Source organism: Bos taurus, chromosome 11, assembly GCF_002263795.3.
Source record: "Bos taurus isolate L1 Dominette 01449 registration number 42190680 breed Hereford chromosome 11, ARS-UCD2.0, whole genome shotgun sequence".
Lineage (NCBI taxonomy): Eukaryota > Metazoa > Chordata > Mammalia > Artiodactyla > Bovidae > Bos > Bos taurus.
In genome coordinates, this window is record NC_037338.1 from 77,655,503 (window position 1) to 77,679,158 (window position 23,656).

The window sequence follows — 23,656 nt, forward strand, 5'->3', positions numbered from 1 at the left end:
ACTATATATTCCACATAGTTTCTCAATATACACACACACATATGTACATACATATATACACATGTACAATGAGATATAGATATAGATATAAATGAAGATGTAGGAGAAACAGCGCAGACACCTGCATCCGCCATTAGCAAGCGGGGGCTGGGCAGGGAGGCGCGGCGCGGGCTGCATCGCTGAGAGTAAGAATCTGGCCTGAATACCCTGAGCACTATCTGAGCGAAATAATTTGGGCTAGCAAACCAGACTGTGGGATATCTACCATGCGAAAAGCCAGCCCTAACCTAAGACACCGCCAGCCCGCGCACGGAACAATGGACTAAACAGAGATAGCCGGCTGCAGACCTTCCCCCTCCGGTGACAGGCAGCCAGAGCCGGAAGGGGGCAATCGCAGCCCCAGAGAGACATTATCTATAAAACTGGCTTCTTTGCTAACTAAAACTTATTGGGGGTCTGGACAGTCAACATCTGCCTGAGAAGGTGTGCCGGTTTTACACCCAGATAACCGAGTGGCGGGGAGGCGATAAGTCGCAGCATTGGCGCTCACCAAACACCTCATCACCTGAGCTGCTCAGACCTGGGAAGAGCACGAAACGCAGGCCCAACTGAGTCTGCGCCTCTGAGGACTACCTGAGTGCCTGAACCTGAGCGGCTTGGACCTGGAAGGTGCATGCAACCCAGGGCCAGCCTCGGATTGTTCCCGGCGGAACAACCTAGAGCCCGAGCAGTGTGGGCAGGGAGGCTACACGCGCCGTGAGCGGGGGCAGACCCAGTGTGGCTGAGGCACTGCGAGCGCACGCCAGTGTCATTTGTTTGCAGCATCCCTCCCTCCCTCCCCACAGCGCGACTGAACAAAGAGAAGAAATACAGCTCCACCCATCAGAACACCGACACAAGCTTCCCTAACCAGGAAACCTTGACAAGCCACCTGTACAAACCCACACACAGCGAGGAAACGCCACAATAAAGAGAACTCCACAAACTGCCAGAATACAGAAAGGACTCCCAAACTCAGCAATTTAAACAAGATGAAGAGACAGAGGAATACCCAACAGATAAAGGAACAGAATAAATGCCCACCAAACCAAACAAAAGAGGAAGAGATAGGGAATCTACCTGATAAAGAATTCCAAATAATGATAGTGAAATTGATCCAAAATCTTGAAATTAAAATGGAATCACAGATAAATAGCCTGCAGACAAGGATTGAGAAGATGCAAGAAAGGTTTAACAAGGACCTAGAAGAAATAAAAAAGAGTCAATATATAATGAATAATGCAATAAATGAAATTAAAAACACTCTGGAGGCAACAAATAGTAGAATAACAGAGGCAGAAGATAGGATTAGTGAATTAGAAGATAGAATGGTAGAAATAAATGAATCAGAGAGGATAAAAGAAAAACGAATTAAAAGAAATGAGGACAATCTCAGAGACCTCCAGGACAATATTAAACGCTACAACATTCGAATCATAGGGGTTCCAGAAGAAGAAGACAAAAAGAAAGACCATGAGAAAATACTTGAGGAGATAATAGTTGAAAACTTCCCTAAAATGGGGAAGGAAATAATCACCCAAGTCCAAGAAACCCAGAGAGTCCCAAACAGGATAAATCCAAGGAGAAACACCCCAAGACACATATTAATCAAATTAACAAAGATCAAACACAAAGAACAAATATTAAAAGCAGCAAGGGAAAAACAACAAATAACACACAAGGGAATTCCCATAAGGATAACAGCTGATCTTTCAATAGAAACTCTTCAAGCCAGGAGGGAATGGCAAGACATACTTAAAATGATGAAAGAAAATAACCTACAGCCCAGATTATTGTACCCAGCAAGGATCTCATTTAAGTATGAAGGAGAAATCAAAAGCTTTTCAGACAAGCAAAAGCTGAGAGAATTCTGCACCACCAAACCAGCTCTCCAACAAATACTAAAGGATATTCTCTAGACAGGAAACACAAAAATGGTGTATAAACTCGAACCCAAAACAATAAAGTAAATGGCAACGGGATCATACTTATCAGTAATTATCTTAAACGTAAATGGGTTGAATGCCCCAACCAAAAGACAAAGACTGGCTGAATGGATACAAAAACAAGACCCCTACATATGTTGTCTACAAGAGACCCACCTCAAAACAGGGGACACATACAGACTGAAAGTGAAGGGCTGGAAAAAGATTTTCCATGCAAATAGGGACCAAAAGAAAGTAGGAGTCACAATACTCGTATCAGATAAATTAGACTTTAAAACAAAGGCTGTGAAAAGAGACAAAGAAGGTCACTACATAATGATCAAAGGATCAATCCAAGAAGAAGATATAACAATTATAAATATATACGCACCCAACATGGGAGCACCGCAGTATGTAAGACAAATGCTAACAAGTATGAAAGGAGAAATTAACAATAACACAATAAAAGTGGGAGACTTTAATACCCCACTCACACCTATGGATAGATCAACTAAACAGAAAATTAACAAGGAAACACAAACTTTAAACGATACAATAGACCAGTTAGACCTAATTGATAGCTATAGGACATTTCATCCCAAAACAATGAATTTCACCTTTTTCTCAAGCGCACATGGGAAAAAAAACAAAACAAAAAACATAAAAAAAAACAGCTTACTTGAAAAAAAAAAGCATTTCAATGAAATAGCAGTAAATAGAAATTATGATTCCTCTTTCTATGAAATGTCAAACATTAGGAGAAATAATATTAAAATTCCCAAATACCTCCATGATAGCAATATTCAGGAAATAGTTTATGGTAAACATTTTTAATAAACAGCAGCATAAAATAATAAAAAAAATAAATAAATAAATGAAGATGTAGATCATTTGTTCTGTTTCTCTAGAAAACTCTGAGTAACAGAGCTCCCCACTATCACCACTAGATCTGGATCTGCCCAGATGACTTGTGGTTACTGACTACATCACTGTCATTTTCTCACTTATAATTATCTAGTAAATGTCTTTTTTTCTCTCATTTTGAAATGTTTCCTTTAAAATGGCAGCATTTTCTTGGTCTGTGCTATTTTATGGCTGGTGAGTAACTGGGTTTTATGGCATGTCTATTACAAATAGACTTGGATCTCACAGAGGAATTTCTGTGTGTTTCTTAAGTTGAATAAAATATTATGCATATGCTTTTTTATGTTTTTGGCAAGAGTTCCATCACACTGGCTTGGTGCAGTTTATGCATTTCTTATTTTCTATTTTAATATAGGCTTTACTCCTTGGGATTTCTATTAGTAATGCTGGAGGACTTGGAAAGGCTTTTAGAAGTAAAAGTTGTTATTGAAACCCTTTCACAATGCATAATTAAAAGGATGATACAGTACCTTTAGTAGATGAGGCCAGTTACAGTGGCAACTTTAAGGAAAAGACCCGGCATTCTAACCCTTGCACTGGGACTCTAGAAGGTCAGCCAGTTACCCATCACTCCACAGTTATCCCTTCCCAGAAGGCCGCATGATCTAATAAAGAAGGAAATGACTATTGGGCTCTCTCTCTAATGGGACCCATTCTAACACTGAGAACAAAAGGATGCCCCCAGATAACTTGGGGAATCAGCAAAGCTCTGCACAATGGAGCCACCACTGTCACCAGGGCTATCCTGTGAGCAGCAGCTCTGATTGCAGAGGAGCAGGACCTTGTCTAGGATTCCTGACACCAGTCTGCCTTCCCTTCACCCCATCTAGGAGAGCTTGCTGCTTCTACAAGCACAGCACGCACTCTGCTGGTGTTGTAGCTGCTGTGTACTCCTACAAGCTAATGTAGCAGACTCGGCCAGGTTCCAAAACAGAAGCTCCTTCTTTTTTCACATTCCTTACCAAAACCCCAGCAGGAAAATATCACTTGAAAAAAATCCTTCACCTTCTGGCCCATATCGTCTATGACTATGAAAACTTTTATTGTGGTTCTGCTGAGAGGGCTCCCCTGGACACCAAGCCCTAAGCCTATGTCAGACTCCATACTTATTAAGTACCTACAGCACCGGGCCCTACTGTAGGGATGTAACTTTGACACACATCTCGCTGTGTGTCAGAGGTGTAAGGGTAATAAGACAGTCCCTGCCTTGGAAAGGAAATCGGACATAAGCAGATCATTTCAATGCAAAGACAGAGGTGCTAGAAGGCATATGGTGCTGAAACCTTAGACCACAGTCACTAATTCAGCCTAGAATTCAAAAATGACTTTCAGGACAGCAGAAAACCTGAACTGCATCTTGAAGGAATCTGGAAATATTAATGAAACAAGTGGAAGGCTTCCTTAACTCCCTCACATAGAACCACCTCCAACTTCTAATTTGCTTTTCCAAAAATAGTCCCCAAATGATGTAAAATCTAGGTCCCAAAGCCACAGGGTACAGTGTGCTGGTTCCTGGAATCCTTAGTTTAGTGAGAACCACTCCAGGATACAATCCATGAAATCACCTGCTTGATGAAGTTTACATCTCCACTTTCCTCCCCTGGGCTCCAACCACAGATCCCCAAAACTTCGCCTCTGGTGCCTCACAAGGGCACTGTGTTCCCTCAACACCCCAAGAGATGAAGCTTCACCTTCTGTGAAGGAGGCAGGGATATGGCCTCAGAGGAGTTTCCAGAAATATATATGGAAAATATATATGATGCTCTTGTGCCCTGATTGTGAGAAGGATATTTTCCAATCTTCAGTGAATGGTTACGGCATCCAATTTAGGTTTTCAATCCCACAGCCTACCCTGCGTGGAAGGCAGAGAAAGAGCCTCAATTTCCAGGTTTATAAATGTCGAAAATGGGATATTCTCAATAAAATTGTGGTGAGCATTTATGTTCATTAAATGTGATTGCTGCAGTAATGATACACACCTAAAACTCCTTTAACCATTTAAGAGAAAACCTAGGCTCCAAGAAAACCCCACAGCAGAGCATTAAGATCCAGTTTTGTTTTTTTTTTTTTTTTTTTCTTTTCCTTCTTAGCAAACCAATTACGGTGCTGGAGTGGGTGAAACACCCCAAGGAATAGTCTATAAGATCATCTAATAACTGGGCCAATTTATAGTAGGTAACAGAGAAATGCTTGAAATTGTCATTTCTGCTGGTTAGGGCTGAATAGGAAAGAATGTGATTAATAAATAGCTTAAGCAGCAAACAGAAAGTACTTACAACGTACGAATGCTCTGGGGAGATGAGGTATTGAGACAATCATTATGATAAAGTACAGCCAGATGATAAGCTTAAAGAGGCTGAAACAACTGTTGAAAACGTCACATTAGGGGGACATTTGGGCTGGAATTTATTATTAAGATTTCCTTTAAGTGGCCTTTCAACCATAAGGTCAAATGTTAAGTATGTTAAGGTGAGCTGAAATCAAGGAGGATTTTTTTCAGCATGAATTGACAAGCCAGGGTCCCAGAGGCAGGACCAGGTTAGAGCCTCTCTTCCCAGCTTCTGTCTAGAGGACAGTGTTGGACATCACTGCAGTAGCCTACTGACATAAACCCTAGCCTGTGGGGAGAATGGGAGTCGTCTGGGTGATGGTGAATGCAGGCAGAATGTCCCACCATCTATCTGGGACAGAACCTCAGGCTCCCAGGAGCCTGCTTTTACCTGAACTGTGCCAGGAAACACAACCTAGTGCTGTATGGATGCCTTCTTGAAGCAGCAGAGTACAAGTTTTAAAGGGACAGACCTCTGGCATTTAAAACTAGGCTCTTCCAGTAACTTTAGATAAACTGTGAAGTCTAAGAATAAGTTTATCTGGCATTCCCTTCAGTCACTCTCTCCACTGTTTCTTCCTCAAACAATCTCTGCAGGGAACAGCAGTTGATTTTAACAACCAGGCATCCTTTCCCCTTCTCCTAGAAAGCACTCCTCCTCTGGAGGACTTGCCTCTTCCTGCCGACAGGCAAGTCTGACAGCACAGGTGGCACCCAAGGTGATACGCATCCCTCTCGCCACAGTGACTGGCTAAGGGATGATGTCATAACGCAAGTCACAGTCATCAGAAGCTTTCCTTCGGGTTTTACATTTGAGTTACAGTCCTAGAACGATGGCAGCCTGCAACTGACTATGGTCTTGTTCCCTCCCCATGATGCTTCATAGCAGAAATCTCTCTGGAAAGGAAGAGACATTCCGGAATGTTAACCACTCCTCCCTGTCTCCTTTTGCCTCTATTATTATCCTGTGCTTCTTTCCCTCAGAGCTCTGCCTTCAGATCACTGTCAGATGACATCAATTAGGTTTCAGTTCAGTTCAATCACTTAGTCATGTCTGACTATTTGCAACCCCATGGACTGCAGCACGCCAGGCCTCCCTGTCCATCACAAACTCCCAGAGTTTACTCAAACTCATGTCCATCGAGTCGGTGACGCCATCCAACCACCTCATCCTCTGTCATCCCCTTATCCTCCTGCCTTCAATCCTGCCCAGCATCAGGGTCTTTTCAAGTGAGTCAGTTCTTCGCATCAGGTGGCCAAAGTATTGGAGTTTCAGCTTCAACATCAGACCTTCCAGTGAATATTAAGGACTGATTTCCTTTAGGATAGACTGGGTGGATCTCCTTGCAGTCCAGGTGACTCTCAAGAGTCTTCTCAAAAAAAAAAAAGAGTCTTCTCCAACATCATAGTTCAAAAGCATCGGTTCTTCAGTGCTTAGCTTTCTTTATTGTCCAACTCTCACATCCATACATGACTACTGGAAAAACCATAGCTTTGACTAGATGGATCTTTGTTGGCAAAGTAATGTCTCTGCTTTTGAATATGCTGTCTAGGTTGGTCATAGCTTTTCTTTCAAGGAGCAAGAATCTTTTAATTTCATGGCTGCAGTCACCATCTGCAGTGATTTTAGAGCCCAAGAAAATAGTCTGTCACTGTTTCCATTGTTTTGCCATCTATTTGCCATGAAGTGATGGGACCGGATGTCATGATCTTAGTTTTTTGAATGTTGAGTTTTAAGCCAGCTTTTCCACTCTCCTCTTTCACTTTCATCAAGAGGCTCTTTAGTTCTTCTTCACTTTCTGCCATAAGGGTGGTGGCATCTGTGTAACTGAGGTTATTGATATTTCTCCCACAATCTTGATTCCAGCTTGTACTTCATCCAGCCCAGCATTTCACATGAGGTACTTTGCATATAAATTAGATAAGCAGTGTGACAATATACAGCCCTGACATACTCCTTTCCCAATTTGGAACCAGTCTCTTGTTCTATGTCCAGTTCTAACCACTAGGCTTACCCAATTATTTAAAAGACTGCCAACTGCCATACCAAGAGTGGACCCACACTAAAAAGAAGTATATCCAAGAAAAGTGAAAATGATAGAGAGATTAGAAACCACATAATTTGGGAAAAAATCTCAGGTGTGAAGGATGCCTACCCTCAAGAAGGGAAGAGTCTGCAAGACATGGAGGCTGACAAGGAATATCCTCAGTTCTGTCATGTTCAGGTAGGTTTAGAATATAGAACAAAATTCAATGTATGGAAAGTACAAAGACATAGATTTTTTAACAATAAAGGACAGACAGATTATCCTAATATAGAAAGACTTTTCATTAAAGATAATAAGTTCCCTGTGTTGATGGACATTTTCAAGCGTATGTTGGACATTAGTTCAGTCGCTCAGTCATGTCTGACTCTTTGCAACCCCATGGACTGCTGCACACCAGGCCTCCCTGTTCATCACAAACTCCCGGATCACTCATGTCCATCGAGTCGGTGATGCCATCCAACCATCTTCAATCTTCAATCTTGCCCAGCATCAAGGTCTTTTCAAATGAGTCAGTTCTTCGCATCAGGTGGCCAAAGTATTGGAGTTTCAGCTTCAACATCAGTCCTCCCAGTGAATATTCAGGACTGATTTCCTTTAGGATAGACTGGTTAGATCTCCTTGCAGTCCAAGGGACTCTCAAGAGTCTTCTCTGACACCCACAGTTCAAAAGCATCAATTCTTCAGTGCTCAGCTTTCTTTATAGTCCAACTCTCACATCTATACATGACTACTGGAAAAACCATAGCTTTGGCTAGATGGACCTTTGTTGGCAAAGTAATGCCTCTGCTTTTTAATAAGCTATCTTGGTTGGTCATAACTTTTCTTCCAAGGAGCAAGCATCTTTCAATTTCATGGCTGCAGTCACCATCTGCAGTGATTTTCAGATCAGATGAGATCAGTCGCTCATTCGTGTCCGACTCTTTGCAACCCCATGAGTCTCAGCACGCCAGGCCTCCCTGTCCATCACCAACTCCCGGAGTTCACTGAGACTCACGTCCATCAAGTCAGTGATGCCATCCAGCCATCTCATCCTCTGTCGTCCCCTTCTCCTCCTGCCCCCAATCCCTCCCAGCATCAGAGTTTTTTCCAATGAGTCAACTCTTCGTATGAGGTGGCCAAAGTACTGGAGTTTCAGCTTTATTTATTTATTTTATTTTATTTTTTTTTTTTTTGGAGTTTCAGCTTTAGCATCATTCCTTCCAAAGAAATCCCAGGGCTGATCTCCTTTAGAATGGACTGGTTGGATCTCTTTGCAGTCCAAGGGACTCTCAAGAGTCTTCTCCAACACCACAGTTCAAAAGCATCAATTCTTCAGCCCTCAGCCTTCTTCACAGTCCAACTCTCACATCCATACATGACCACAGGAAAAACGATAGCCTTGACTAGACGGACCTTTGTTGGCAAAGTAATGTCTCTGCTTTTGAATATGCTATCTAGGTTGGTCATAACTTTCCTTCCAAGGAGTAAACATCTTTTAATTTCATGGCTGCAGTCACCATCTGCAGTGATTTTGGAGCCCAGAAAAATAAAGTCTGACACTGTTTCCACTGTTTCCCCATCTATCTGCCATGAAGTGATGGGACCAGATGCCATGATCTTCGTTTTCTGAATGTTGAGTTTTAAGCCAACTTTTTCACTCTCCACTTTCACTTTCATCAAGAGGCTTTTGAGTTCCTCTTCACTTTCTGCCATAAGGGTGGTATCATCTGCATATTTGAGGTTATTGATGTTTCTCCTGGCAATCTTGATTCCAGCTTGTGTTTCTTCCAGTCCAGCGTTTCTCATGATGTTCTCTGCATATAAGTTAAATAAACAGGGTGACAATATACAGCCTTGACGTACTCCTTTTCCTATTTGGAACCAGTCTGTTGTTCCATGTCCAGTTCTAACTGTTGCTTCCTGACCTGCATACAAATTTCTCAAGAGGCAGATCAGGTGGTCTGGTATTCCCATCTCTTTCAGAATTTTCCACATTTTATTGTGATCCACACAGTCAAAGGCTTTGGCATAGTCAATAAAGCAGAAATAGATGTTTTTCTGGAACTCTCTTGCTTTTTCCATGATCCAGTGGATGCTGGCAATTTGGTCTCTGGTTCCCCTGCCTTTTCTAAAACTAGCTTGAACATCAGGAAGTTCACGGTTCACATATTGCTGAAGCCTGGCTTGGAGAATTTTGAGCATTACTTTACTAGCGTGTGAGATGAGTGCAATTGTGCAGTGATTTTAGAGCCCCCCCAAAATAAAGTCTCTCACTGTTTCCACTGTTTCCTCATCTATTTGCCATGAAGTGATGGGACCAGAGTGATTTTCTTGGAGAGATTTTCACTTTTAGGTACAAGAAGAAACCACTAGTGATTCGATTCTAGGAAGAATCAAAGTAATGGCTCTAAACATAGGACTACCTGACAAGCAGATTTTATAAAGGCCCCCAGCCCTTGTGGGTGGAAGCAGAGAACAACAGTGGGCTGTTTGGACTAAATTAGCATTTTGGACTAAATTCTAGCAGTTCCTTGGTGCCTCGTTATATGCTATATGTCTAGCTGGAGATGTCAGACATGCTGAGTGAGCAGCTCAGGATGAAGCAGAGAGACAGAAAGCCCTGAAAGTCATTCTGGATCTGAGCCATAAAAGATCTTCGGAACAAACGACCAGGACAACCATCAGCACAGTATGATGTCAGGGACCCTAAACAGCCCGTGTTCTCCTTAAACTGCTGCTACACTCATTGCTGATTCCTGATATTCTTATATTGAGGTTCACTTTTTATTACAAAATTTTGAGTATTGTTGAAGGGGAGAGGAAGATGGCCTGCAATGGAATCACCTACACCTCAGTAGAAATGAAGCATCACAGAGCACAAGAGCTATAGAGAGAGCAGGAGCAGCATCTCTTCTTCTCCATCCATCCCACTGCTCTGGCTCAGGCCTGTGTCTCTTAATCTCTGCATCAGCTTCTAAATGAATCCCTGACTCATGCTCTCCAATCCATCTTTCACATTGGAGCCAGAGTGAGTAACCTTTCATAAATGTAGATCTGACAATATTACCTACCACCACTTAAAATCTCCCAGTGTCTCCTACTAACCTCAGAACAAAGTCTATGATCTTTAGCACCACCTAGCAGGTCCCCAATAATGTAGTCATAATTCAACTCTAGCCACTCCTACCTACCATGAATTTCAATGTAATTCTCCACATATCCCTTATTTCTCATCTCCTTATCTAGGTTGAAGCTGTTGCTTCTACCTAAAACGTTTTTTCTAATCTAAATTGTATAAATAATTATTATTCACTCTTTGATTTCAGCTCAGGTATCACAATTTTAGACTCTTTCTGTTCCCTGCCTCCCCCAACCCTCCAACCAAAAGCCAGGCAACATTACCAAGGGGATAACCGTGGCATGGATCCAGAAGCAGGGTGAAAGGATGAAAGGAAAGGGTATTGAAAATTGTCAAGTGCAGCCTCATGCACATGCTGGGCCCTGTGTGTTTAACCCTTTCAGATAACAGCCAGGATCTAAGCCAGTTGGCACCAGGCCCTCTCACAGCCCATGTCCCCATTTGAGAGCCTTTATAAATGTTTCCTTCTAGGAGAGAGGTTCATCTGAGGTTCTAGAACTTAGCCTGTCCTCCAGGGTGCCTAGATTTTACATAAGACCAAAAGCCACTCAAGCATAGTGACAAAAACTCTGCCACCACAGACTGATCAGCAGCTACCAAGGCACTCACTGCTGTAAGAACCAAGGACAGGGCACACAGAACACACCAAACTTTGGCAGAGTGCAATCTGTCCCAATGACTCCAGCAAAGTACAGAAATGTCCCAGGCAAGACAGCTCCCGTGAAGAAAAGCACCATAGGTTCATCCTTATCTCTATCCGTCTACAACTGACAGCATACCTAGTGGATTACAAAAGCCAAAAACATAGAATAAATAAAACTATTTTTTACCCATGCCATAAGAGTTATTGGGCATTCATTCTGTGTTTAGGACAGGGGGCAAGAGGCTGGGGCTTGCTGCACCAACCCCTGTCCCAACCCCTTAGGGGTCAACACTAGCAGTGAAGGTGATGCTGTATTTGCAGTTTTCATGTGAATCCACAAGGCCAGGGATCAGTGAGACTAAAAAAACCCTCACCCTTAATCAGGGCTCTTCTTGGGTTTATGGGTGGGTGCTGGCTTCACCCACAAAGAAGAATGATTAAGGAGAGGTCCACTGCTGGTCAGCAACTCCTCCAGAGTTACCAGAATAGAGAAACTAGGTTCTGGTGAGAGATGCTGGGACCATGAGAGCATAAAACAAAAGACCAAAAAAAAGAGCAAGATTACTAAAGTGAAATCTGAAGGTTAATTATTTTGTTTTATAGAGAAAAAAGAAAAAATGAATTGATATCAGGTTTTTGAAAACCAGAATCCACTGCATGCCTGCCACAGATCCTGATGTTGACCCAGGTATTGAATATGGATTTATTATTGGGGCATTTTTATTATGCTTTACCTGTATACATTTTTTAAAGACAAGCTTTCTTTTTAATTCAATAAATGTAATGCTTAAAAATGAAAGACCTTTCATAAAATGAACTCAGGTTAAACCAGGTTCTTAAAGTCATTACAATCACTGTCATAAGGATGAATTAAGAAGGTTGTTCTGGTCTCCAATTTAATAACACTTTTGACTCCCTCGTAAATTGTGTGATATATGGTAATTTGGCATCCGGTATTTGATTGGCTTGCTCCTCCAACCCTTCCTCATAAATTAATGTCATCATGAACACAGACATGTTCTTTCCTACTCTCCCTGGGTCCTTTTTAATAGCTATTAACCCTTGCTTGCCACCAAGACAGCATTAATTTAACAAAAACCAACAAAAACTATAGCAATTAAAAGACTCAAGAATATTTCTAATAATCTGTGTGACTAGTTGCAAGCATTTAAGATTAAAAATACCTGTCTCTTTGCAAAAAAACCAAAATGAAAATTTTTTTAGTATGTCTTCAATGCACTGGGCTCTGTGGCTTCGTATAATTATGAACCTCCAAATACCATGCAGGAAAGAACTCCATGGGCATCCAGGCTGTATTAGATACATTCTAATCAGTACAGTGATGGAGACAGGCCACTAAAGCAGAAATTCTATGACTTTGCTGTGATGGGGGAGGTAGAGAGAGTTAAAGAGGATCTTGAAGAGCACCAAATCCAGGCTTTCTGAGGTCAGAGAAAGTTTGTCAGAAGTTACCCCTAAACTGAAATACAGCAGACAAGCAGCCAGGCAAAAATATGTGCACTGTGGAAGAAGCAGAAGTAGTGCGTTTGAAAGTAATTAAAACAATATGTGGGAATAAACATTGTTTATCTAAAGAACTGAATGAGGTTTAGAATGGCCAAGGCATAAAGGACAAGAGAGAGTGAAAGATATGGCTGGAGAGGTCACCCAAAGAAAAGACATGCAAACCATTTGTTTAGGAGGGCAGTTTCTGAGCTGGAGACTTTTCTGAGCAGGAGACTGACATGTCAGGTTTGTAACTTATGCATTGCTTCCTCTGACTCTAGTAGTGAGGATCAGTTTAGATGAGGCAAACTTGGAAGTCTGCAGGTCAGTTAGAAGGAAGGCTGCCATAGTAATCTGGACGGCCATGATGGTCACCTGGACTTGGAAAATTGCAATAGAAATGGGGGCAAAGTATATTAACTTTGAGAAGCAGTCAAGCCATAGATGCAATAGATTAAATGATGGCATGTGACAACTGATGGAGAAAAAGGGGTCCCTGATGAATGATACCCATATTTCTGACTTGAGCAAGTGGGTACAGGAGAGTTTTCACTGAGATGAGGGCCACTGGGAGAGGCACAAGTTTGTGAGGGAGTTAGGGGTTCAGTCCTGGCTGTACCAAGATTGAGACGCCTGTGGAATTCCCAAGGGGAGATATTTAGTAGACAGTAGGACCCCACTCCAGTACTCGTGCCTGGAAAATCCCATGGACAGAGAAGCCTGGTAGGCTGCGGTTCATGGGGTCGCAAAGAGTTGGGCACGACTGAGTGACTTCACTTTCACTTTTCACTTTCATGCATTGGAGAAGGAAATGGCAACCCACTCCAGTGTTCTTGCCTGGAGAATCCCAGGGACAGAGGAGCCTCGTGGTCTGCTGTCTATGGGGTCGCACAGAGTCGGACACAACTGAAGCGACTTAGCAGCAGCAGCAGCAGCAGCAGGACACACAGATACAATGTACAAGAAGACGTGGGCTTCTGGAACAAGTTTCTTTTTAGAAGCACAGGGCCTACAAGTATAAAATGGAACTGCCGCATCAGAAAGAAAGCTCACATTCAGTTGTGGGGTCAAGAATGACTTCACAGAGGTTATACTGATTTAAGATCTTTAAAGAAGGGTGGGATTTTAAGTGACTTTTAGAGAAAAAGTGGACTATTTGAAGCTGGAGGAACCTGATTGAAAACACAGTGAGAAAAACTGATAACATTACAGGAAATTATTAATATTTACATTTGGCTAAGGTTTAAGGTTTGTTTGTGGTAAATAGTAGATAATGTAGCTAGGAAAAGGACTGGACTGAATGGCAGGAAGGCTGGACTAGGTTCTGCAAGTGATATGGATTCTTCAGAGGTGTCTGAACTATGGAATAACAGTCTTTATGAATTTCACAGACTACATCTCATCTTGCTGAGCCTTTATGAAGAAGGCAGGATTAGAGAGATACCAGAACAAGAAGGAAAGCTTTTGAACTCAGACAGCGCTGGGTTTGATACTCAGCTCCCGGCTTTGTTACTCAGAAGTGATATGGTCCTGTTGAGTTAGTTCCTGTCTCCTTGGGTATAGAGTGAGCAGTATGATACCCACTTCTCATGGCTGCTATGAACATTGAAGATCATAGATTCAAGATACCCAGTACGGAGAAGTCAATTACCATATGAAAAGCTGCTGTTGGTGATGGTTTAGAGAGTTGCAGCTGTGTTTGTCAGGCTGGTCCCTCAGAAATAGGACATAACAACAATAGCCACCATTTCAGCTGGAGAAGGGGTATTGCCAACTGGAAAAGAAGCATGAAGTGAAGTGAGGTGAAAGTTGCTAAGTCGTGTCCAACTCTTTGCAATCCCATGGGCTATACTGTTCATGGAATTCTTCAGGCCAGAATACTGGAATGAGTAGCCTTTCCCTTCTCCAGGGGATCTTCCTAACTCAGGGATCCAACCCAGGTCTCCCACATTGCAGGTGGATTCTCTACCAGCTGAGCCACAAGGGAAAAGAACCACAGTCCTTCTCAAAACAAATACAACATGACTGTTTCCCACTGGAAAAGAACTAGGAGGGAGAAAGGCAGTGATGGCTCCTCAGCTCATCCCTGTGTGTCCACATGTATTAATCCCTGTAAAAAAAAAAACAAACAATGCCTACAAATCAGTGTCTCATGCCCCAACACTGAAGTAACTTCCAAAGACAGGCTTCCAGAGTAACCTGAATCTGAATTTGTGGACAGGACCCAGAAGTGTGTACTTCACAATGTATCTGAACTTCTCCTCCCCAATGCATGATTTCAAAAAACTCAACATTTGAAACACAAGCAGTAACCATTAGCCACACATCAGATTCTTTCTACCATGCCAACCAGGAGTGAGTAAGGTAAGACTTACCAAGTACACCCATAACAGAGAAGACTGGCATAACAGAGATTTGTGGATGGCATTTTATTTCTGAGGCCAATAACAGACTATGCTGCTTGAGATCGTTAGAACGAAGGCTTCTACTCAGACTTTGGCTTACACAGGAGGAGCCTATACAATAAAATAGGATATTCCAACAAGAAGAACTATATCTTCAGAATAGCCGGGGGGTGGGGGGGGGGTACTTCCCTGGTGGTCCAGTAGTTAAGAATCTGCCTTGCAGTGCAGGGGACACAGGTTTGATTCCTGGTTGGGGAACTAAGAGCCCACATGCCACGGAGCAACTAAGCTCTCACACTGCAAATACTGAGCTTGTGTGCTCCGTGCACCACAACTAAAGAGTTCATGTGCTGCAACCAAAGATCCCTTGTACCACAACTAAGACCCAATACAGCCAAATAAATGCTGTTTAAACAAAAACGAATAGACAGGGGAAGGAAAAGGCACCCATGGCATTTCCACACTAACTGTCAGGGTCTACAAAGGGTCTGAGGTGTTGCCCTATCTGCAAGCTAACAAGTTAACTTGCCACAAATTCACGGATGCTTTCTTAAGTCAGAGACAAAAGACTCTGTTACTCACAACAAAAGCAGTAGCCAGAGGGTCAGCATGGATCACAGCGCCTCAATCCCCTCAGGGCGGCACAGGTGGACCTAGATGGATACATGGGAAGTGGGCTGAATTACGAGAGGAATCCTGAGCGGGAGGACCCCATTTCTTTATAGAAACGTGCAAGAAAACTTGCTCTCTATCTTAGAGGAGACATTACCTCATCCCTCAAGGTTACATGCTGCAAACAAACACTGAAAAATGGCCCAGATAAAGACTGTTCAAGGCCTCACAATCTTGGCACACTGGGCAAGATGTATAGGAGCCTAAGAGACCCATAAACAATGTCTACCCACACTAAACCTTATCCCACTGGGGCCAGCCTTGAGCTGTATAACTCAGCATCTGAAAGTATTCTCTCTTCTTGGAGACTAAGTCGGGGCGGGGAAGGCGGTGGGTCGGTGTGGTGCAGTTAAGGCTCACTGGGATAATGCATCTCCAAAAGTGGATGTATTTAATCAGTCTCCTTAATGACTCCTTGGTGACTATGACATCATAACCAAGGGTCAAAAATACACACACACACACAAAAATACACACACACACACAAGGTGGGTGTGTAAGAGGGAGAGAAAGAGAGAAGAATGATTTAGCTCCCTTTCAAAGCTGTCCCTGACTCTATAATGCTGAAATCAGAATATTCCAGCCCTGGGGAAGAAACTTCTGTTAATTCTCAAGTTCACAATCTGCCACATAAATCAGAGTAATACGGTAAGCTGTGATAAGCACAGTGACACATGTGGAGTTCGATTAAGTCTTTTGTTCTCCCTGGGGAAAGGAAGAAAGGCTTCTTTACATGATATAGCAATATCAAATTATCTGCTATTTTTTAATATTGCACATCTTAAAGTCATATCTGGGGTTGTTTTGTGAAAAGCGAACTGATGAATAATTTAGAATGGTATCTTAGCACCTCTCCCTGCATATAAAAAATGTAATCTGACTTAATTGTATGTTGCCATGATAACATTAAGAAAGTCCCCAAGGGGTAACTGGGACATGCCCGGCTTAATGAAAAGTCAAAGGACATTACTTGAATGTATATGAACTCCATTTTCATGCTTGCACTGCATGTTTTTTGGAATGTGGTGCTGGCCTCCCTCTCCTGAGAGCTTGGAGTGCACAGCAGTGTCTGTGGTGGCTCGCCTTTGCTTAAAGAGCTAATTAACTGCTTATCATGATTTTCTCATTTGGAAATCAAGAGGCTTATGGAAATCCTTTGGAACAACAACTTGGAATTCATGCAACTTCATTACTCATTGAACTCGGAACTCTTTTGATGGTGACAGTTTCTGTGCTGTGTTTTTTCCTGGTGCATCCGTAACAGTGAAAACTGTCCCCAGCATTGAAACTTCGTGCCTACATAACAAAAAAGTAACAGCCTGGAGGGAAAACCTTGCAGGAGAAGCCAGAATTACCAAGGCAAAATGTGTCTGTATTTATACAGAGACAAACTCCACTCGCAGCTGGCCGGAGCAGAGAAGAATGAAGTCACTACTCATATGGCAGAGAACTAGACTCTGTAAAGCTGATGAGAGTCAGCGACCTACACAAGCGCTGGAACTCAGATGGTTCACATCATCAGGATTCAGTGAATGAAAAACAGGTCTGAGGGTGAGCATTCAGAATGCCAAGAGAAAGACACATGATCAGAAATAAGTCAAGCAATAAAAAGCCCACTGTCAGGACTAACCCTGGTGGTCCACTGGCTAAGACTGAGCTCCCAGTGCAGGGGGCCCAGGTTCAATCTCCGGTCAGGAAGCTAGATCCCACATGCCACCACCAAGAGTTCCATGCCGCAATGTAGACTGAAGATCCCTTGTGCTACGACTAAGACCCAGTGCATTCAAATACATAAATACAAAAAAAAAAAAAAAAAAAAGCCAACAGCCATGGACAGTTGTGAGTCCACCCACAGCTCTGAAAGCAGCCTTTGGGTTTGTTTGGCTTCGCCTTCCTGGTCACAAAGGGATATCATCTGTATCCCTCCCTTCTTTCTCAAAGGCACAGAGGAGCCTGGTGGGCTATAGTCCTTTGAGTTGCAGAGTCAGACACGACTTAGTGACTGAGCACATACACACGCAGCCTGGTATGTTGCACAACTGCTGGCACTGCTGAATGTTAATACCTGAGGTTTATTCAACCTCCTTTTGATGCCTCACCTCCACTCTTCCCTTCCACCCCAGACATCTAGACTTCACATTCTTTTCTTGCCCTCAATCCAATCAAATTTGGAAAACTCAGCAGTGGCCACAGGACTGGAAAAGGTCAGTTTTCATTCCAATCCCAAAAAAGGCAATGCCAAAGAATGCTCAAACTACCACACAATTGCACTCATCTCACACGCTAATAAAGTAATGCTTAAAATACTCCAAGCCAGGCTTCAGCAATACATGAACCCTGAACTTTCAGATGTTCAAGCTGGTTTTAGAAAAGGCAGGGGAACCAGAGATCAAATTGCCAACATCCGCTGGATCATGGAAAAAGCAAGAGAGTTCCAGAAAAACATCTATTTCTGCTTTATTGACTATGCCAAAGCCTTTGACTGTGTGGATCACAATAAACTGTGGAAAATTCTCAAAGAAATGGGAATACCAGACCATCTGACCTGCCTCTTGAGAAACCTGTATGCAGGTCAGGAAGCAACAGTTAGAACTGGACATGGAACAACAGACTGGTTCCAAATAGGAAAAGGAGTACGTCAAGGCTGTATATTGTCACCCTGCTTATTTAACATATATGCAGAGTACATCATAAGAAATGCTGGGCTGGGGGAAGCACAAGCTGGAATCAGGATTGCCGGGAGAAATATCAATAACCTCAGATATGCAGATGACACCACCCTTATGGCAGAAAGTGAAGAAGAACTAAAGAGCCTCTTGATGAAAGTAAAAGAGGAGAGTGAAAAAGTTGGCTTAAAGCTCAACATTCAGAAAACTAAGATTATGGCATCCAGTCCCATCACTTCATGGCAGATAGATGGGGAACCAGTGGAAACAGTGGCTGACTTTATTTTTCTGGGCTCCAAACTCACTGCAGATGGTGATTGCAGCCATGAAATTAAACGTCGCCTACTCCTTGGAAGGAAAGTTATAACCAACCTAGATGGCATATTGAAAAGCAGAGACATTACTTTGCCAACAAAGTTCCGTCTAGTCAAGGCTATGGTTTTTTCCAGCGGTCATGTATGGATGTGAGAGTTGGACTGTGAAGAAAACTGAGCACCGAAGAATTTATGCTTTTGAACTGTGGTGTTGGAGAAGACTCTTGACAGTCCCTTGGACTGTAAGGAGATCCAACCAGTCCATCCTAAAGGAGATCAGTCCTGGGTGTTCACTGGAAGGACTGATGTTGAAGCTGAAACTGCAATACTTTGGCCACCTGATACAGATAGCTGACTCATTGGAAAAGGCCCTGATGCTGGGAAAGATTGAGGGCAGGCGGAGAAGGGGTTGACAGAGGATGAGATGGTTGGATGGCATCATCGACTCGATGGACACGGGTTTGGGTGGACTCCAGGAGTTGGTGATGGACAGGGAGGCCTGGCGTACTGCGGTTCATGGGGTCACAAAGAGTCGAACACAACTGAGCAACTGAACTGAACTAAACTGAATCCAGTCACAGCTTGTTTTGCACACTGTTCCCTCCTCCTCTAATCCCTCTCCTATCTCTACTCTTTCTTCATCTCTGCTCACCTAGATGTATCTGTTCTTCAAGGCACAGCTCAAAGCCAGCTCCTCTAAGAAGCTTGCCTCAATCATTGCCTGCTTATTCTTTCATCAGAATTCTGTGTTCCTTCATCTGTGTTCTCACAAGTTTCGGTTATTATTTGTACTATAATACTACACTTTTCACTATCTACAGGCATGTGAACATTACTCTCGAGTTCACAAGGCTATTTCTTGAGGACGGTATTTTTTCTTTCTGTATATACATGACTGAGCATGGTGCTCTAAATCTAACACATGCCTCGTAAATGTGGGGAAAATATTACACTGAATATTACACTGAATTTAAGTGAACACTGACCATCTTGGAATGATGAGATGGTTTTGAATTTCCCAGAAGACTATGGTATAAGAATCCACAGGAAAAACTGTGCCCTACATGCTGAGAGCTCACTGGGATTCCTGAAAGAGCTGAGGACACCTTCACAGCAGATCCCCCTCTTCTGTGGGCTATGCTGTGAAGACTGTGTTACATGCAGTGCAGGAGGAAGGAATTACATATAATGTATGAGAAACTCAAGGACCAGGCTCCAGAGGAACAGGTCTATGGACTCAAAGCCAGATCACTGGTTGCAGCTCATCGGCTGGGACTTCACAGTGGCCCATAACAGTCCATAATGGTGATATGCAGTTGACACATCAGACCCAAAGTAAATGCTCTTTTTGCTTCTTCAATGTCACAATGTTTATTTCATTTCAGCTGCCTCTTCGCAAGTTGGGGCAATTAAATCTTTCAAACTTTCCAGGTGGTAGTCACAGTAAATCCCTGCTTAGAGTCTCCTCAAGTGACAGAAATGTCTTGGATTGGATACATAAAAAGACAACAACACTCAAACAGGTGGGATCATGCCATCCAACTACTCAAAAGACCCATAGTTCCCTCAAATCCAGGCTTTCCATGAGATGTATGTCTGCTTGGTTCACTGATCTGTGTGCACTCGGTCATGTCTGATTCTTTGTGATCCCATGGGCTGTAGTCCACCATGAATCCATGAGATTCTCCAGGCAAGAATACTGGGATGGGTTGCCATTTCCTCCTCCATGGGATCTTCCCCACCCAAGGATTGAACCCATGTCTCCTGCATCTTTGGCAGGTAGATTCTTTTATAACTGAGCCACCTGCGAAGACTTGACCTTCTGTAGTCATCCTCAAAAGGATGGTACTCTTTGAGGAAGAAGAAGGCATTGTAGGCTCATGAAGATAAGGGTACAAGAGTATAATGCTGATTTGAGAATCTCTGACACAAATGGTGATGAAATTCAGGCAACGCAAAGATTCAGATAAATTCAAAGTGGATTCAGTTCCACTTGAAGAGAAGAAGCTATTGGTGAGTCCAATTAAGACAGAGGAAAGTTCAATTGGGTACAGATACGGGGAAGAAGGGATATATGGAGATTGTGGCCGAAAAATCCTAACTCAGGATCAAGGTTTTAGGTTTGTCTAGTGGTAATGAAAATCTAGGTATTATGGTACCCATGGGTAGATTTTAAGGACTGGAAACAAATCAAACAGTTCTGACACCAGAATACAAAATATCTGTTGAAACCAAAGAGGAGATAAAAAGCAAGAGTGGAAAAAAAGAAAAAGATTCAGATGATTAATAGTTGAAGAAGTTGATATCAGTTTGGGGGACAGAAGAGAATGGAGGTGTGGTTGTAGAAATAAACAGGTAAATAGAAAGTATGAAGTAGGAGCTACAGGAAAGAGTGAAGAAGAATTGGTCTGTTAGGGACACTGCTACCCTGTTTTACTGCACATATCCTTGAGAAAATGTGCTTTTAAATGATATCAGTCATTTACTGTCATGAAGAAAACTTGCATATTGATTTTTGATAGCAAGTCTGGGTAGAATACTGATAAACAAGGGTAGAGGTGGACTCTGAAATTTGAAGTGAAAAGAGAGAGCTAGGGTAAGGAGGTTGGCTAGAGAGAACCTGAAGTGATACCATTCACCAGGGTACATAAGGAAGGGAGAGAGGACTGAGCAGACAGGATATATTTGAAGGATGACCCAGGAGGGAACCACCAGGGAGACAGGCATCTTCCTTGAGTCTCTGTGTATTCTGTAACACTAACAGGGAAATGGGAGAATTGGTTTCCTGAACTCAGCATGTCACATAAGAGTCAACTGCTGGCCTACAGATGCTCCATAATGGCAGCAGAGCCTGAAACAAAAGGCACAGCATAAAACGTAAAATGACTCACTTTGTTGAGCATCAGGACATGACCAGCAGCCAGGAGCCACTGCCATATATGGACCAGTGGCAGCGCGCTTCTCCATTACTGTTACTCACCTCAAGGAAAAAGCCAAAATGGCGGTCCAGTCATTGGGCACCACTCTCCTTCCAATAACTAAGTGCCATTTGAATCGTCACAGACTTTTTGAGAGGCCTGTGGTACCTTTAGTGGACAATCCATCTTCCTCAGCCAGCACGCCTCACAGCCCACTCTCAGCTGCTGCTGCCTATGCCCAGCCTGTCTGACAAGCTATCCAGTCCCACACAAGGACAATCCCTAATTCAGAGCCTCATTCTGATCTGTGGTCTATTGTCACTCTCAGTGTTAATGCATCTTGGGACTTCCCCACCTAAAACATCCACTTCTGACTTGTTTTCACCAAATACAAGTAGATTTTTTCCCAGTTGTGATTTTTTCATACAAGTGACTGCTCTGAGATGACAGAACTCTCCAGTCATCTCCTCTGGCTTTATCTGTGCAACCAGCAATAGAGAGAACTGGGGAGAGACTGGACCCTGTAGAAACTCCTAGCTTACAACCTGAGTTTGTATCTACTCTCACTGCTCAGTTTATTTTTTGATCCATTTCATTTCAACTCTGGTTAATTTCTCCAAAGGAACTTCTCTGAGGCTTTACAAAGCAAAATGGCTGCTCAAGCCTACGTGTTTGGAGACATTCTCAGTCATGCCTTTATCAATTCAAAGGTATTTAGCAGCATGTTTCCGAAAAAACCATTTGCCTTTCTCCCATTCTGCCAGTTTTCCCTTTGCTTCTTCACTTTCTTTCCTATTAACACGGGTCCTATTATTGAGTCAAAATGTGCCTCCTCCCCTAGGATAGGAGGGGGAAAGAGGAGAGTGTAACACACTGAAGTTTCTAAAGGATTTGAGTTCGGGGCATTACCTAACTTCTCCTTGAGGCTTCACTGTTTTCAAAGTAGACCCCTATTTAGTAACATAAAACCCTGAATAATCAGGTATATTTGGATAAATAAATGGTGAACCTATGGCTTCCCAGCAGGTAATGATGAAAAATAAATAGCCCTCTCTGGTGGCAGGTATAAAAGTTTCATTGCTACCAGCACCTAAAATTGGACATGAATGTAAGTACTGAGTATTAAAGACAGCAAAGCTGAATTTTTTGAGTGACAAATAATAATGGGGCCAAATTCTAATAATATTACTATATGCTTTACTTATATAATTCTTAAGCAACAATTTCATAAGTAGATATGTTAATTTATTTCATTTTCCAGATGAGGAAACAGGTTCAAAGGACTATTTTTTGCAACTTCACACAGCAGCCTGGAAGTCCATTCCATGTTGGAACCCACAGCTCCGATATCCAGAGTCAGCCCTGCTCCCACGACACCATCCTGTCTTATTTGGTGTTCCTTGACCAACGGTCAAATCCTCTGGCCAAATAGCCCCCAGAATGGCTCAGGTTCTTGGCAGCTGGTGTAGGCTGCTATTTGGAAGATCAGAGTAGTTTTAAAGGCATTCATAGGTTTTCGTGTTTGAACAATCCTGACAGCATCACTGGTTTGACTACAAATTTAACTTGTGATCTAAGTAGAGGCCAGAAACAGACTCTACTGCCTGGGAGACGTTTAATGATGGAGTCAAATTCCTTGTTTCAATAACTTTTAGGGTATCTCTGAATGCAGGAGCAACCAAATGACCTCTTGGAGAAATGTCAGTCATCAGTGTTTGCCAACCTAATGAGGCTGGAGCTCAGTGGAGGCTCCCATGGAACACAGCAGAGCTCGGGTGACTGAGCACCTGCTTTATAGTAAAGCAGACCCACACCCAAAAATGAACCCCGGCACCCCCTGTGATAAGCTGCATGGATTCAGTTGTGTCATGTAAACTCCTCTGCACCTTAGTTTCCTTTCCTATCAAATGAAATGATAACAATACCTTCCTTTCAGGGTGACCCTAAGGATTAAGTAAGATAACTTGTGTAATATAGTGGGCACATACAAGACCTCAATAAATGTTAATACCCTTTATTACTGCTCCCTTTTCAAAATAAATTTAAATGACTGATTTGTATTAATATAACAAAGTTCACTTCAAATAACTTGTGTTTTATTCAATCTATTATGCTGAAGCAAAATGATCCATCAAATGTTTTTAAATGG

At 42.6% G+C, this 23,656-nt stretch overlaps 1 long non-coding RNA gene across 2 annotated transcripts in view; it reads right to left on the reverse strand.

Annotated features, from left to right (window-relative positions):
• Window positions 1-15,701, reverse strand: part of LOC112448818 (uncharacterized) — a 412,466-nt gene extending 396,765 nt beyond the window's left edge. For both annotated transcript variants that reach the window (XR_003037249.2, XR_009496512.1), the window contains exon 1: window positions 15,520-15,701. This is a non-coding gene — a long non-coding RNA (uncharacterized lncRNA). The remainder of the gene's footprint in view (window positions 1-15,519) is intronic.
• Window positions 15,702-23,656: the final 7,955 nt, after the last annotated feature.